The 15250-nt window shown below is 41.5% G+C and overlaps 1 protein-coding gene across 1 annotated transcript in view; it reads right to left on the bottom strand.

The window, feature by feature from the left end:
* The window catches only part of BSN (bassoon presynaptic cytomatrix protein), a 235216-nt gene that overhangs the window by 179897 nt on the left and 40069 nt on the right, over nt 1-15250 (bottom strand). The window lies entirely within an intron of this gene.

Raw genomic sequence — 15250 nt, 5'->3', positions numbered from 1 at the left:
CAGTTCATTAAGAAATACTTCTTGTGTGATTAGATGCCTCCCTAGTCCTCATTTAGATGTCCTTTGTTTCTTGGCTCTGGGAAAAGACCAAAAGGTCTCATAATCTTTTCTACCTCTCTTTGTAAGGAACGGATGTGAAAGTCTTTCCACAGGTTTTAATCACTGAAACATGGATGTAGATGTTTTAGGTGTAGCTCTAAGCATCTTCTGCTTTGCAGCCTTAAAAAAACTACCACACTCTCACAATCAAGGCAAGGTATTTGGGATGCTTTTTCCATGCAGTGTGGAAAGGGTGAATGGATAGGCAGGTGAATAAACAAGAGGCCATAGGGCCCTGAGCAGTCATTCTGTCTTTTCAGAATTAAAATAGCAACTTGAGAGGAAGGAGGTGGCCTATAGGCAACTGGGATCACTGGTGTTCAAAACTGTTTCATTCACTGGCACCTTAGGCCTGAAGCAGAAGAAACACATAAAGACATTTGATTTTTTTCATATTCAGGAGGGGAGGGGAGAGTTTAACTGGAGGGTTGTCATTCCCACTAGATATTATATTAGAAAGAACATACTGCTCTGCTGTAAACAGCCTTATATTTGATAACTTAAAAGCATGTCATTGTTAAGATAGAGAAAAAATGTAGCCTGTATGGACCAAGGTCTCTACCTGTAAGCAGTAATAAAAGTCTCGTCAACACATCCTTTTATAAGTGTAAACTATACAGGGGGGAACACCTGCTAGGCTATTGCATTACAGGGCAGTGATAAGGGCAGCTTTGAAACTCCCTACTGCAGACTAAATGCTCTAGATATTTGAACACTTTGTCCTATTTCAGTGCACTGTTCTCCTCACCATGCTGTGCAACTGCTCCATGCAAAACTGTACACATTCAGAGCACAAGCATTAGGGTAATGAAAGCGGAAGGCCAACACAATTAGAATAATAAGGCCAAAATCACACATACTTTTTTAAATGCTTTAATTTTCTCATAGGAAACTTCTACCTACTTAATATGCACTACAGTCATTTACAGGTTATGCTTTCCCACTTGAAATGACATCAACTGCTCTCTCTAGATAGTGTGGGAGATGGTGCTCCCAGTCTGCCTATTTAGATGTTGGTCAATACCACCCTGGCAATACATTCAGATTTCATTCGAAAAGTATCATTCTAGCTAAGCGCACTCTATTACGTACAGTCAGGGTTAGAGGGCAGGTCCGTCAATTTAATAGGAAAACAGGGAAGGAGATCCTCATTGGTGAAACTGGCAAGCCTGTGAACAAGCTCCCCACCCCCAGAGCACCCCATGACAAAAATAAAAGGAAGGAAACTGGCGTTAAGGAAACTGGTGAGCTTTTCTGCAAAACCTCCAAACAAGGATGAGAGGTTAAATGTGGGGAAAAACTATTTCTAAATAAGGACATGGTTATCAACAAAAATGTGTCTCAAATAGAACACCTTGCCCCCGCAGGAAGACTAACAAGTGCTTGTAAGTCCATCTGGTTGTACAGCCAACTGGTTTTAAAAAATGTATTTATGTTTTTTCATACATCCACACAAAAGGTGTTTCATACAGGTGGCTCCTAAAAGTACCAGTTAAAAGACTGTATGCAGAGTTACTAATAGAGTAAACATGAGTTTAGTGAGTCTACCCTAAACACAACTAGATCCAAATCCAATCCACTGTGCAGCTTTTCCATCTTTTCTTTCTTAACAGATTTTCTGTGGTAAGAAAAAGGATGCAAGCCCTTGGGAAAATAGGAAAGTTGTAAGTGGAGTCAACGATATCTGACAGGTTCCCTGCCTGGTACTTGAAGAACTCAAATACAAAATTATTAGTTTATTTTATTGTATTTCATTCCTAAGATCCTCATGTAAAGACTGAAGCTAGGCCACTGTAAGTTTAAGGCTCAAATGACTACTAATTCCAGCTGGAAGTGCTAAACAATTCTATTTAAATTGCCAAATAAAATTAATTTAAACATGCTACTATACACATATTCCCTTCAGTTTAGTCTCCAGATTAGCCTTTGGTGATTTTTATAAGAAGATAATTCTACATTTATACTGCTGGAGAACCAGCATGGTGTACTGGACAGAGTATGAGACGTTGGTTAGTAAAACTTAGGTTCAAGTTCATAAAGCTGCTTGAAGGATCTTAGGGTAGTCACTTTCTGCCCATCTAACCCATCTCATACGGCAAATGTAAGGACGTGAGGGAGATGGACTGCACATGCTCACCAGGAGAAGGTTTCCACTTTGCAGCTGATAATTCCTGATGCTTATTTTCCTTATAAGATTGCCATTCTGCTATACACAATGCCAGAAACGGTTTCTATAGTCATCATTATGGTTCCATAAATAAAAGACACATGAATACAAGCAATGGCAGACAAGCTCTTAAAACACAAATGCTGTTTACACAGAAGGGTTAATTAATTTTAGAGCCAGTGAAATAGATTCAGGAGCTATATGTACAATTTTCAATCAACTTGTAAAAGGCAGGCTATTCTCCCAAATTCCATTTTGTATAAAGGGGCCATACGAAAATACTAAACTACAGAGAACAAAGAAGAACCCTCTCTATATAAGGTGCATAAAAATATAGCCTTGCCTTGCAGAACTTAAACTGAATGTCAGTGAGGGCAGAGGAAGAGGCTGCTGCTAACAACATAAATCAGTTAAGATACGGCTGAACTGTAAATGGTTGAAAGTTGTCCATGTACTCTTTGTGTTATTTACTTTCTCATGGGCAACACAATATAAATCTTGAGGACTCTGAAGGTCAGTCCAACTAACCTGACCAATTTCTCAGGGTTTGTTTGTGCAGTAATTGCATTCCCCCTGTATGTTCCTGTGGAGAACATGGGAATAAGAAGTGGGATTTATACACCTCCTAAACCCAGCAACCTCTAGTGGTTCTTTGAATAGTGAATTCACAAGACATTGAAAGCATAAAAGCAAATAAGGGGTTTCAAAATAAAACGAGTTTTGCACCCTGGAAACAAAAAGGTCAAGGCCGAACACACTTTGTTACAGAATTTCCAGGAGTCTTTGTTCATGCCATTCAGCTAATATGCAATGGTGCTGAGCATAGGATTTAGAGGCTGGCTATCCCTGGCCAGCAGCCACAAGTATTCCCTAATTGAGCAGAAGGAAGTGAGAACCAGTAGGAAGGGAAAGCGTGTACTTGCCTAGGAGACTTGAGTCCTACTCTTTAACAGGGATAACAGGAAGGTTCTGCATGCAAAAGATTCCTGGCTCTACTCCTGGAATTTCAAGGCAATCCTAGTAAAAATTATTCTCCGGAAACCCAGCAGAGCTCTTATCAGAAGGTAAGCAGCATTGACAAATGATCTGACTTGGTAAATAAAAGCAATCTTTGTTCCTAAAACATTCCTAATTGACTAAGGTTGACCATTCCCTACAGTAACTGGAACCATTCATTGATGCCATGTCCCTTGCTAGAGGCTTCCTCCTCCAAGGAAATAAAAGTGCACAGAAGATTGATGCCACTGAGCCATCCATATCAGGGACCTGGGGGGCTGTCGCCACAGAAGAGGGCTGTTCAGAGATAGAGGCTGACCAGCCTCCCCTCCCCTCCCAGTCACAAAGAGGGTCACTGGCTTAAGGGGCAGATCAGCAGAGTTCAGAAGTACTTGACTTTAAAGAAAGACTTTTCAAGAGGAGGGAACTCTCAGGAACAAGGATATTTTGCCGCTGAACACTGGGTGAGGTTCAGGAGGCTCTGGAAACATAAGCCTGCATTATCAGTCTAACCTTTACCGAAAACAAAGCTGTTTCTTCAGTTATTTTTGCTTCATACTGTGTTTCCCTGACTGCTGCCTGATACAACCTTCTGGATTCCACGGATTTCACTTGGATTCCTGGATTCCTTCTGGATTCCTGGATTCCACGGATTTCACAATATCCTATGTGTTTAAGTTTGGCTACTCCTTTTACTTCTCTCTGGAAAATTCAAATTCGCCTTGGAAAATTGTGTTTGACTTCTTGCTTGATTTCTGTCTTGTATTCAGCTCTGTGGTTTGCGTGGCAGAGAAGTGAACCTATTTGGAGCAGGACAACTGCAAGGGCTGGGTAAAATAACAGTCAAAGCTAAAAAAAAAGCATGAATGGCATTATTCTTGCTTGAGGGAGCAACTTGGGGAAATAATATTTAACAACTGATGTTAATGTACTGATTAGCCATTTCAGGAAAGAAAAAAAAATGTTCACTTAACACCTTTTTCATGTAAACTAATCAGTTTCTTCCAGTGGTTGACCAGGTAACAAACAAAAGATACCCTTCAGAAGGATTTATAACACAAAAGGGTGCATACTCTTCAGAAGGATTTATAACACAAAACTAGTGAAGAAAGTAGTTCAACCCTAGCAGTCAGGGTAACTATCAATCCAAGTTGGTAGTAACTCTCAAGAGCATGTCTCTTCGTTCACACACTATAACAGAAGCAGAATACCCAAATGTGAGAAGAAAACTAGAGATGACCCTAGAATTAAAAGGGGGAAATAATTTCTGGCAAAAGTTTATACTTTTGTGAAAACCTTCCTCAGGTTTTCATAAATGTTATTCAAAATCACCTCGTCTCAAGAAGATCTGGGAAAGGGGTCCATCTCCCAGACCCCAGCAGAGGCATATAAACAAGACTGTTTTGAAACAGCGGTCATAGTTCAGCAGTAGAACATTTGCTTTGTGTGTACAAAATCCCAGGTTCCTTGACATGTCCAGTTAAAAGACTCTCAGGAAGAAACCCTGGAGAGTAACTACTTGTCAAGATGCTAGACACTGGATATAATTCACCCTATTGTATTGCTTCATTTTTATTTGATTCTGACACTTTGCCACTTGGGACAAAGATTGTGCAACTAAAAGGTAGGATAAAATTTTATAAAGAGTGAAAGAATGAAAATTAGGAGCTGTCTTATGTTTCCAAAACACTTATTTTAGAGAGGAAATGACTTAGCAAATAAGACATTCTCCCATTGCTAGTATGTGACAAAGAACAGTGGTCCATACATATTACAGTGGTGCAGCAGAGGGAATGGCAAGTCATTTTCATCCTGCAGCATTAGGAAAGCTGCTACAATGCCTGTTTTGATAATTATTGAAAATGCATTAGTTAATCTATCTCTGGCATCTGGTCTCTTATTATGTGAATATTTACTGCTCTTCAAATTTACAGCCAGTATTTCTTTGGACATGAGTGGTGGGAGCGGCAGTTTTTACTTTGAATGCCATCATGCTACCCATTACAACTTGTACTTGAAAATAATCAGCTCACAAATCATTGTACTGACACTGTCATTACACTGCAAAATGCTACAAATGAACAACAGGAACCAGAGTAATTTTATAATGCCTTGACTTGTGCATGTTTTGCAAAATATCCAGAACTGGCTGCCATTGGCATATGGGAATGTTAATCTTATCCATTCAGGCTTGTCTTGTACTCTTCCTAGATGCATGCTTGTTTCCTCACTATTCCCTTGCCTAATTCAATCAGGATTGGCAAGAGACAGATTTGGTTTTTATGAACGAATAATGGCAATATAATTATATTTGGCAATATAATGGCAATATGTCATAACTGTGTTCTGATTCTCATTTCCATCTGTAACAAGCAATTTTCAAGTGATACCAGGCAGCATTTGTATACTGCTTTTCCAAATTATTGAAAAGAAGCTCACAAGAAGCAATATCAGCAACCAAAATGGATAGACAGAGGACACCTAGTGCTCCCAATGAGGCAGCATTATGCAAGTACTCTGTTTTTTCTTTCACAGCAGGTTGTCAACTATAACAGAAAAGAGGGAAGAAATGATAGGAAAATGTAGAATGGTTATGAATGGAATAAGTCTCTGGACCCTAAAATTCTGTGAATTAGGCAAGGCAATAGGTGCCCTAAAAGCCTCATCTTGGAGTTTCTAGACTCATAAATATAAAACATTTCATAATGTAATATTTATATCCAAATTAGCAAACTAAAACACTGCAATTAAATTTTCCCTGAACATACAAAAAAACATTCCTTACATAAACAAGCACAGGTATTTCAAAAAATCTACATTTAATTAACAAAACTTTCATTAGCTAATCAGTAGCAGAAAATACCTCAATATTAAAATATTATGATTTAAGCCAATTAAATCAAGGTCTATCAAAGCAGAATTACAGTAAGGCAGGAGAAAACATAGGTGCATTAAATATCAACCAACATGAAAGCAGTAGTAAACATGTTCACACTTGAAATCCCCTCAATTATCTGCAAAGTCCATGCCAAGGAAGTTCACTGAAGTAGCCAACTGGGCATGCCTTCTCTCACCCAGGCCACCTTTCCTCCCCGCTCTCACTGATGGCGTTCTCCATCACAAGCTCCTACTCCTCTCACCAGGGAGTTCAACAATATGCCACCAGCAGCAGCACTTCTTCTCATAATATGCACTAAATGGAGTGGTGCTATTTAGGCATCCTCAGGCATAGCCTTTGAAGCTGGGGTCAGTCTGGATGCTGCCTTCTCAAGGGAAAATGAAAAGGGCCAGACAGACACACAGAGACTTGTTCTTACAGATGCAGAGTATGAACCTAATCACATGCCCTGCCTGGATTAGAATTCTGCTCCTCATTTTTAATTACTGACAAAACATCTAATTAAGCAGACACTAACCTTCTTGAAATACTCTCCCCACAGTATCTGGGCTCTCCTATTGTACTATTATTACCTATCATTTAAATTGATCCAACTGGCAACTGGTTTCCTTCCCCACACCTCATTTTGTTCAGATCTTATGTATAATCCAAACCTTTACAGAGCATTGGGCCAGTTTGGATATGATGGATGCAATCCCTGGGTTGTTTAAGCACACATCCATCATTTCCAATTTTCATCAACAACCCATTCCAGGTTTTTTCATGAGGAGTGAACCCAGAATCTGTAGGGAGGAGGGGTTATGGGTAAAATAATCCAGAGTTATCCTAACAACAAAACAGGACAATTGTTAGATTAACAATGGGCTGCATAAGCCATAACAGCGGTTTCCCTTCTCCGTGCTTTGGGGGAATGGAGGATCCTTTGGTGATCAGCAGTGTGCCTCGAGGGGCCTTCAGGGGACAGGATGGGGAAGTTTTCAACCAATGAGCAAAAGTTCCATTCTGTGAATGGGCTTATATGAAGGGTGAATCCAATCTAATGGGTGGGTCACCCATGCTGTCATTTAATGAGCCACACACTGTGGTTTCTTTGTGGGAGCATCAAACAGATGATCAGTTTCTCCTGGGCTTTTAGTTCAAGCTTGTACCTTTTCCCCACACCCTCTTCCCCAACAGAGCTCAGTGAGTAGCAGTATATAGCTTAGGTGTCTTTGTGGCAGAATCAGAGTTCTATGGTTGCTATATCACACGCTTCTTCCTCATCAGTCCATCACACTAGTATTTTTCCTATTGTTCTACTTTGTGAACAGGGCATGTTTATACTTCCTCCAAGTTTTCATCCTGCCCCTGACTGATCCCACAACCCCTGCTTCATCCAGGAGCCTGCTCGAGTGGTTGGGAACATCTCGTTTGATGCAATACTGCCTCACTTGGTTTCTGATTTGCTTGGGCATCAGTCAAAGCCAGATCTGCCAATGCCAGCAGACTTTCTCCTCTGTGCCCTTCTTCCTGTGGGAGTGTCATCAAAGCACCCCAATCCTCCTCAGAACAACAGGAACCTTGTCTTCATGTCATGTTTGTCCCTCCAGCCACCTATCCTTCCCTCTTTCCAAGAGAAGAGGATGTTGCTTCCCACTCTGTTAGTATACCTGCTGCCCCTTTAGTGGCTTCTATCCACCCAACAATTCAGTGAGGCACCATTCTAAAAGCCACATTTGGAACTGCATCTACCAAGAAACCCAATTCTCATCTTGAAGGGGCTACTAGGAATGGAGTAGGTGGTTGGCAGAATGGGCTACTACTGCGGACCACAACCTTGGATGCAGCACCTATCTGGGGTTTTGCACAGAGTAACCAACAGTGGGCATATAAAGAACTGCTTTCAGCACTGTGCAGAGCTGTAAGCCAAGGCAATGCCTGGAGTATATGCAGATAGCTCGGAATTCTTCTGCAGCTTCTTCTATGTATGCAGAAAGCCAAGAAAGGAGAAAGTTGGATAGGATGGCTGCTTTGTATGGGTCAGCCAAAAAAACCCCAAACCCCACCAATCGTTCCTGGGGAAAGGCACTGTTCTGTCTGCAATGCCTTATGCACAATATACACATTGATAGTGGTTCCAGATCCGTTCTGCTATTGTTGCCCTAATCCATCAAGCTTCCTTGCAAGTTGTTCCCTTAGTCACTGGCTCTGCAGTAACAGGGGTAGGGGTCATCTGGCCAGGAGTCAAGGGGCAGCATCACTCTGCGCCCCTGGACCAGGTAGTTTTGGGTTTTCCCAATGCAGCACATGCCCCTCTCCACTTGCAAATGTTGTGAGGGATGCATCAGGCCACCATCACACCTGGAATGAGATCTTTCTCCACTTCTGGAGAAGTGCATAGGGAGCACCAAAGAACCTTTAGTGCATAGGGAACACCAACAAGTAGCCAATATATACTTCTTAAGGAGCCTTGCATGGCTATGGTAGCAGCTGAAATTCTGCTTGAGTGTTCTCTGCGTATGAAATGGTTGCATTAACCTGGGCTGAAGAACAAAAGCTTGGTCTTTGAGAATTGCAGAAATATGAATTGCAGAAGTTCAGTGCTGCTGCTGAACTGCCATTTGCAAACTTGTCTGTCAAAGGTGAGTTCCAGAATATAGCCATCTCATGGCTTGTCCTGGACAACCTGGTGTAAATGTTCATAAATTACCCCTTGCTGTTCACAGGTACCCAGATGACCATGCTGTAGAAACATTTGCTTATAGTACTCATTATTGATGAATGGAGAGTAAGAATCCAAATATGCATGGTATCCAGGGCCCAACACCTGAAGAAACCCCAGTTTTCAGAAGCCCTTCATTTTCTTCCACTCATTCCCTACCTTTATGGGAAACTCCCTTTGTATGATTTTTATGATGTTAGACAGGTAGATCTTATTCAGTATGCATATAGTATTTCTGAAGATTTTGCACACCGTGCACTTGCCAGTGCCAAAAAGGGCTGCCAAGAATAGGCAGCCAATACAGAAAGCAGGTTCATATGAACTTACGGTCAATCTTCTCTCTGAGGTGCACATGTACACTGTCATGTCTGCCCATCAGATAATTGCTCTAATTTCAGTAGGTATAATATCAAAGGTGGCCTTAATTAAGTACACAGTGCCCCAAAACATGTCATCATCCCAAACCTTGATGCCCATACTGCTGCCAGTGCACAATGTCTCCTGTGAGCTGTTTTGACCCTAGGTAACACTGAACTCAATGTCTAATTCTGAATTAATATACGTAAGATTGTACTCTAAATGACCGAATCATCCAAAGTTTGTGGATCAAACTTTGTTCTCAACATATAACAGTGATCTTATATCTGGTCAGTGCATTTCAAAGATGGTGCTACTTGGCTAGAAGGGCCATGGCAAATCCTGGAATATAAGCTCATTTGAACTAATAAGTTATGCACCTGATCACCTCCATTATTTTCATCCATGTTTATAAAACCTGATTCTTATGTTACGTATGCAGAATTTATACTGATTTGTAACAAAGCATATTTTATGTAAGCTTTAAAAAAAGCCTGTGTGAGACTGCATTTTATGGGTAATACATGCACCAGGAATCAGTTTTCTGACAAGAGTCAGAACTAAGATATTCTTATATAGTGTAAACAATGGTTGTATAATGTGCACTTTTTGCAGACAAGTATAATCCTACACATGTTTGAGCAATATGAGAATTAGGCCTAAATAGATTATGTTGGGTGGAAAAGCTATTAATTTGTACATCAGCTACCCAACTTGGATAAGCTGATTCAGTAAAAGTGGGGTGCCTCTATTTTTAACCTCCTGCAGAGGTATAATATGCACTCCCCATCACATTTACAAGGATTGCAGGCCAACAACTCTGCAGTGGAAATCACCACATTATATGAGCAAACCAAACAGCAGATTACTATTAAAAAACATGTCCTCCCCCAAAACATGCATAATAATATGCAGTTAAGACTGCAAGGTGAGCAGGCACACAGCCTATTGCTTCTGCTACTTGTGCCTACCCTTATTCTCACCATCTTTTAAAAAGGCATCCCTCAGGTGATATATCCTGTAAATCTCAATGCTTTCTGCAGTGTTGAATTATGCACAGTGACAAGAACTTCTGCTTTATTGGGACAGTGTTTCAACTAGCTGCCTGGTAGTGACTATTAAATTGGAATAGCTCAGCCGCCAACTCTGACATGCCAGGTTGAACTGTTACTGATGTAAGCAGTGTCTGCACCACTTTGATAAGAACATTATATGTTCCTGAATAAGCTCAACTCTGCTCATCATTAAAGGTGGTATGTTTACTGTGCTGGTTTGATTTGAGGGGTGGGTTAAATCTCTCTCTCTCTCTCTCTCTCTCTCTCTCTCTCTCTCTCTCTCTCTCTCACACACACACACACACACACACACACACACACACACACACACAGAGTGAAAGAAAGGTTAAAACATATAATATGATACCATTTCTATCAGAAGCCACTATGCTTCTCACCGCATATTTGTATTGTTCTCCTGGTACTCAGTGGTAAATTACCTGTAAAACTAGAAACAACTCATTCAAGTCTATGAAAGTAAAAGGGTCAATTTAATTTTTAAAATAATGCTTAAATGAGGTGGGAGCCTGTTTAAAATAACCTTCTGCAGTGGCCAACCTGTAGGCCAGAACATCTCAGCTCTCATCAGTCCTAGCCAGCACAGCCAGTGCTGAAAAAACTATAGTCATAGTCCAAATATTGGAAGAGGGGTGGGGGTACAAGTTGCCCACCTCTGATGTAAAATGATGGACAAACTCATTATTTGAAAAATGTAGCAGGGTTTCTAAGAAAACCTATGTCAGGGCAAGGACAAAGATGGCAGATGTCTGTTGCTGGAACACCAGCACCAGGGAGATGGAGAGCTCGATGTGGTGCAGTAGGGCCAAAGGTACAGGTGAAGTCATGAACAAACGGGGCATGGCAGAACCACAGGCACAAACAGGATCAGGAGAAGGCAACAATCAGGCACTAATAAAGCACAGAATGTCCAGAAGTGAAGGCAGAGTGAGGAACAGGCAAGGGACAAATACTGACAAGGCATGCAGAACCAAAAACAAAGGCAAAGATCAGGAATTTGGAAGGCAGGGGTCAGAGCAGAGGCAAGAGCAAAGTCAGGAATGGGCAGGAGTCAAGGACAAAGCAAGACTGGAAGTAGAATCAGGAGCATAGTACCACCACCATAAAGGCCCACATCAGTGTGGCAACACTGAGCAGCACAGGAAAGCCCTTTATAGTGCTTCCCAGAGCTACTAGCTGGGCTTCTTGATCATACAGGCTCTGATTCTACAGGTCTGATCTGGGTCCTGTAGACCCTTGCAAGGTGAATCGCGCTACCTTTTATAAACATGTCACCAGTGGGAGGTGTGTTGTTCTTGCAGATCCTGACACACTTTCTATATGCCTTGGTAGCAAAGCACTAGAGGTCACAACCTGGTGCCCTCCAGATGTGTTTGACTACAGATCCCATGATCCCGGTCACTGGCCAAATGCTAGGTTGCCTACTGCTGCACTAGGGACTGATGCTTCTTTACAGCATTTCCCAGCTGAGTTTCTTAGATATATTGGAAGAGACAATAAAACAATAGTTCAAAAAATGTAGTAAGAGTCAGTATTTTTTGCAAGTAGGTTTGTGAGGTTTTTAAGCTTCCTACTATACTGGTCCCTCAAAAGGCAATAAAGGGAAAATGGCTTCAGTAGCAGTAAGAAAGGTTGCTGGACCAGGCCAAAGGCCTGCTCATCTAGTCCCATCATCACAATCCCCACAGTGGCCGTGTGGATGCCTCTGAGAAGTCCACAAACAATAAATGAAGGCAACAGCCTTCTCCTTCTGTTGTGATACAAGAGACAATGGCATACCTCTGCCTCTAAACCTGAAGATTCCTTTGCGCCACCATGACTAAGCAATTGCATTTGAAAGGGGTATCCTCCATGTATTTGTCCAATCCTCTTTAAAACCATCTAAGCTAAGGGTCATTGCTTCATCCTGTAGTAATAAATCCATTAGTTACGTGAGACTGAAGAAGTACATTCTTTTGTCCATCTGAAACCTATTTCCCATCAATGATCCCCAGTTCAAGTATTTTGAAAAAGTGGGAAATATTCTCAATGCACTTTGACGGTACAAGGCATAATTTTATATACCTCTATCATGTTCACACATGATTGCCTTTATTCAAAACTAAAAAGCCCCAAATGCTTAACTTTTCCATGTAGGGATGGTGGTGGATGTATGCCTTTTCCTATTTTACAGGTCTTTTTGAGATGCAGCCATCAGAACTGCATATAGTATTTATTTTTATTGAGATTTCAACCTTCAACACATTATCAGAGCAACTCACAATAAAATATTTAAAACACCACAAAATGAATAATACACAAAATAACCTAAAAATAACAAATCTATAAAGCAGGAAAGTACATTTTTAAAAATCCAAGAAAAACAGAGTGACAAAAATTATCAAGCCTTCCAAATTACCAAAGATATGTCTGGCACCAGAGAGAGCTCAGAGTGGGCACCAGGTAATCTTCTAGGGACAGTCTTCTAAAGCCAGAGAGCATTTATGGAAGAGGCCCCCTCCCCACACCTCAAATGTCAAAAGAACCCAGATAAAATTCTTCAAAGATTATCTCAAAGAACAGTAGCTATACACAGAGGCAGGCAATGATTCAAAACATGGCAAATATTGTACATCGTGTTTGTGTAGGTACATTTTGATAGATCGGTTTTCAGTTCCATTCCTATGAACCTAACATGGAATTTTACGTACATACAGTTGATGTTTCCATTAAAACATACATTATAACTCCCAGAACTTAGTCACCATCCATGCATTTCACCAATGTATATGTAAAATTAGAAAATCTTGCCTCATTGTTTGCATATAACAACAACCCAGAGTATGAATTTGGTATGGGTTCAGTGTAGGTTGTTCCTGAATTATGAATTGTTGAACCATGAGTTGTCAGGGTCTGTAAACCCAACACTATGGCTTAACTATGGGCAGCTATTGCTATGTGCCATCAAGTTGTCTCTGACTTATGGCAACCCTGACTATGGGTAGTTACATAACTGCAAACAATCCAGTATTCAGAACCCAGCAACAAACCATGGATTCTCTTCCCCTTTTTGTTTTAACAGTTGTTTTGACTAATTGGGGGTATATAAAATAAATAAACAATTCATAGTTAAGCCAAAGAGCAGGTTTGTACTTATTGATTACCCATACTTTAGGCTGTCATTACATGTAAACTAGGACATGCACCCCACTTTACACTTAATTATATGTAATTACATATTTTGAGCTTTAAAAGCACATCAGATAGTGGTTAAAGACAACCACTGCCTCACCTGGGTTAGATGTAAAAGAGAGGTAGGGACCAACAGGTATGCACTCCCCCTGCCCATCTCCCTGCACAGGTCATCATACAGGGCCACCAAGGCAGTTTCAGTCTCATAGCCAGGTCTGAAACCAGCCTGGAATGGGTCCAGATGGTCAGTTTCCTCCAAGAGAATCTGGAGTTGACCGACCACCACCTGTTCAAGCACCTTGCCCAAAAATGGGATGTTAGCCACCAGTCTATAATTGGTGGCCATCTCTGGGTCCAGGTTTGCCTTCTTCAGGATGGTCTTGATCACTACCTCCTTCAGGGCGGGTGGGGACCTGACCCTCCCTCGGAGACACGTTAACAATCTCCTGGACCCAGGTACATAACTTGTCCTTGGCTTTGGTGAGCAGCCATGAAAGGCAAGGATCCAGTAAACAGGTGGTGGTTCAGACTTGTCCAATCATCTTGTCTACATTCTCTGGCCACAACAATTGAAACTCATCCAACTAGAACAGACCAGACAGCCCTCTGGCCACTTCTCATTCTAGGATCACATCAACTGTGGAGTCCAGCTCATGGCTAATCAGAGCAATTTTATTCCTAAAGTGCTGGGCAAGGTCATTTCAGCAAGCTACGAATGGTGCAATAAAGTCTATCTTAGGCCCAGAATGTAAAAGGCCACCCAAAAAAGCTCAGCTGGATGGAACTGGGAGAATGCAATGGAGGCAGAGAAGAATTCCTTCTTCACTGTCCTCACTGCCACAGCATAGGCTCAATAATGAGCTCTAAGTAGTGTTCAGTCAGATTCAGCATGAGATTTCCTCCACCTGTGCTCTAGTCGTCTCCCAGCCTGCTTCATTGCCCACAATGCAAGCGCGTGCCAGGGTGTTGTGTGAGCTCTGCATGGTGGGAGAGGAGGCTTAGGAGTGATCTCTCTTGGATGGTAGGTTCCTCTCTCTACTAACTCCCATGAGATGATGCTAATTCCTGCCCAACCAGCTTCAAAAGCAAGTTGAGCCTCATATTGTGACTTGTAAAGCTCCCCTTTAATAGAGTTGACTATTATGCACCACAAGTTCTTTTGCTTGGATTTTAATTCACACTTGAGAATAGCTTCTCCCTCCTACTCCCCCTACTTATTTGGCTGAAGTGGCAGCTGCTGTGGTGGTGGATGCTGGGAGGACAGTCTCTTCCTCTTTCCTCTGTTCCCTAGAACAGGATTTGATGCTGTGTGGATATGGTACCCTGACAAATCTGTTTTCCAGGGCTACTGACACCTGGAACATTGCTATAACAGTATTTCAGGCACTAGGAGTGAAAGGGGAGGAGGGAGACAGAGGAGAAGAAAGCAAACAAGCAAAAGAGAAAGATGATTGCAGGAAGAGAGAGAAGCTGGTCAGTACAGAAATCAAATAAATACATAAATAAAGCTATCCCTGTCGCCATGGCCAAAGCAGTCACCATGAGTGGGAGGGAAGACATCCATCTGCAGAGCAGCAGTCACTGCTTCAATAGCCATTAAAGGAGATGCCACCACAGAGACCATTAGGTAAGAAGGTCTAGCAATTCATGGGAAGGGTTTTTAAGGCTCATGGGGAGAAGCAATTATAACTCTCAAGGAAAAATGTAATTTATTTCCATGCATTGTCCACTTTTCAGAATTATTAATCCAAATCCAAAATCAAGCCTCAGGGAGTTTGCACATCACT

The sequence above is a fragment of the Varanus komodoensis genome, unplaced genomic scaffold (genome assembly GCF_004798865.1).
Source record: "Varanus komodoensis strain SLA01 unplaced genomic scaffold, ASM479886v1 scaffold6_2, whole genome shotgun sequence".
In the NCBI taxonomy this organism is placed as follows: Eukaryota; Metazoa; Chordata; class Lepidosauria; order Squamata; family Varanidae; genus Varanus; species Varanus komodoensis.
The sequence above is the reverse complement of the archived record's forward strand: the minus strand, read 5'-3'. Positions and strand labels throughout refer to the sequence as shown.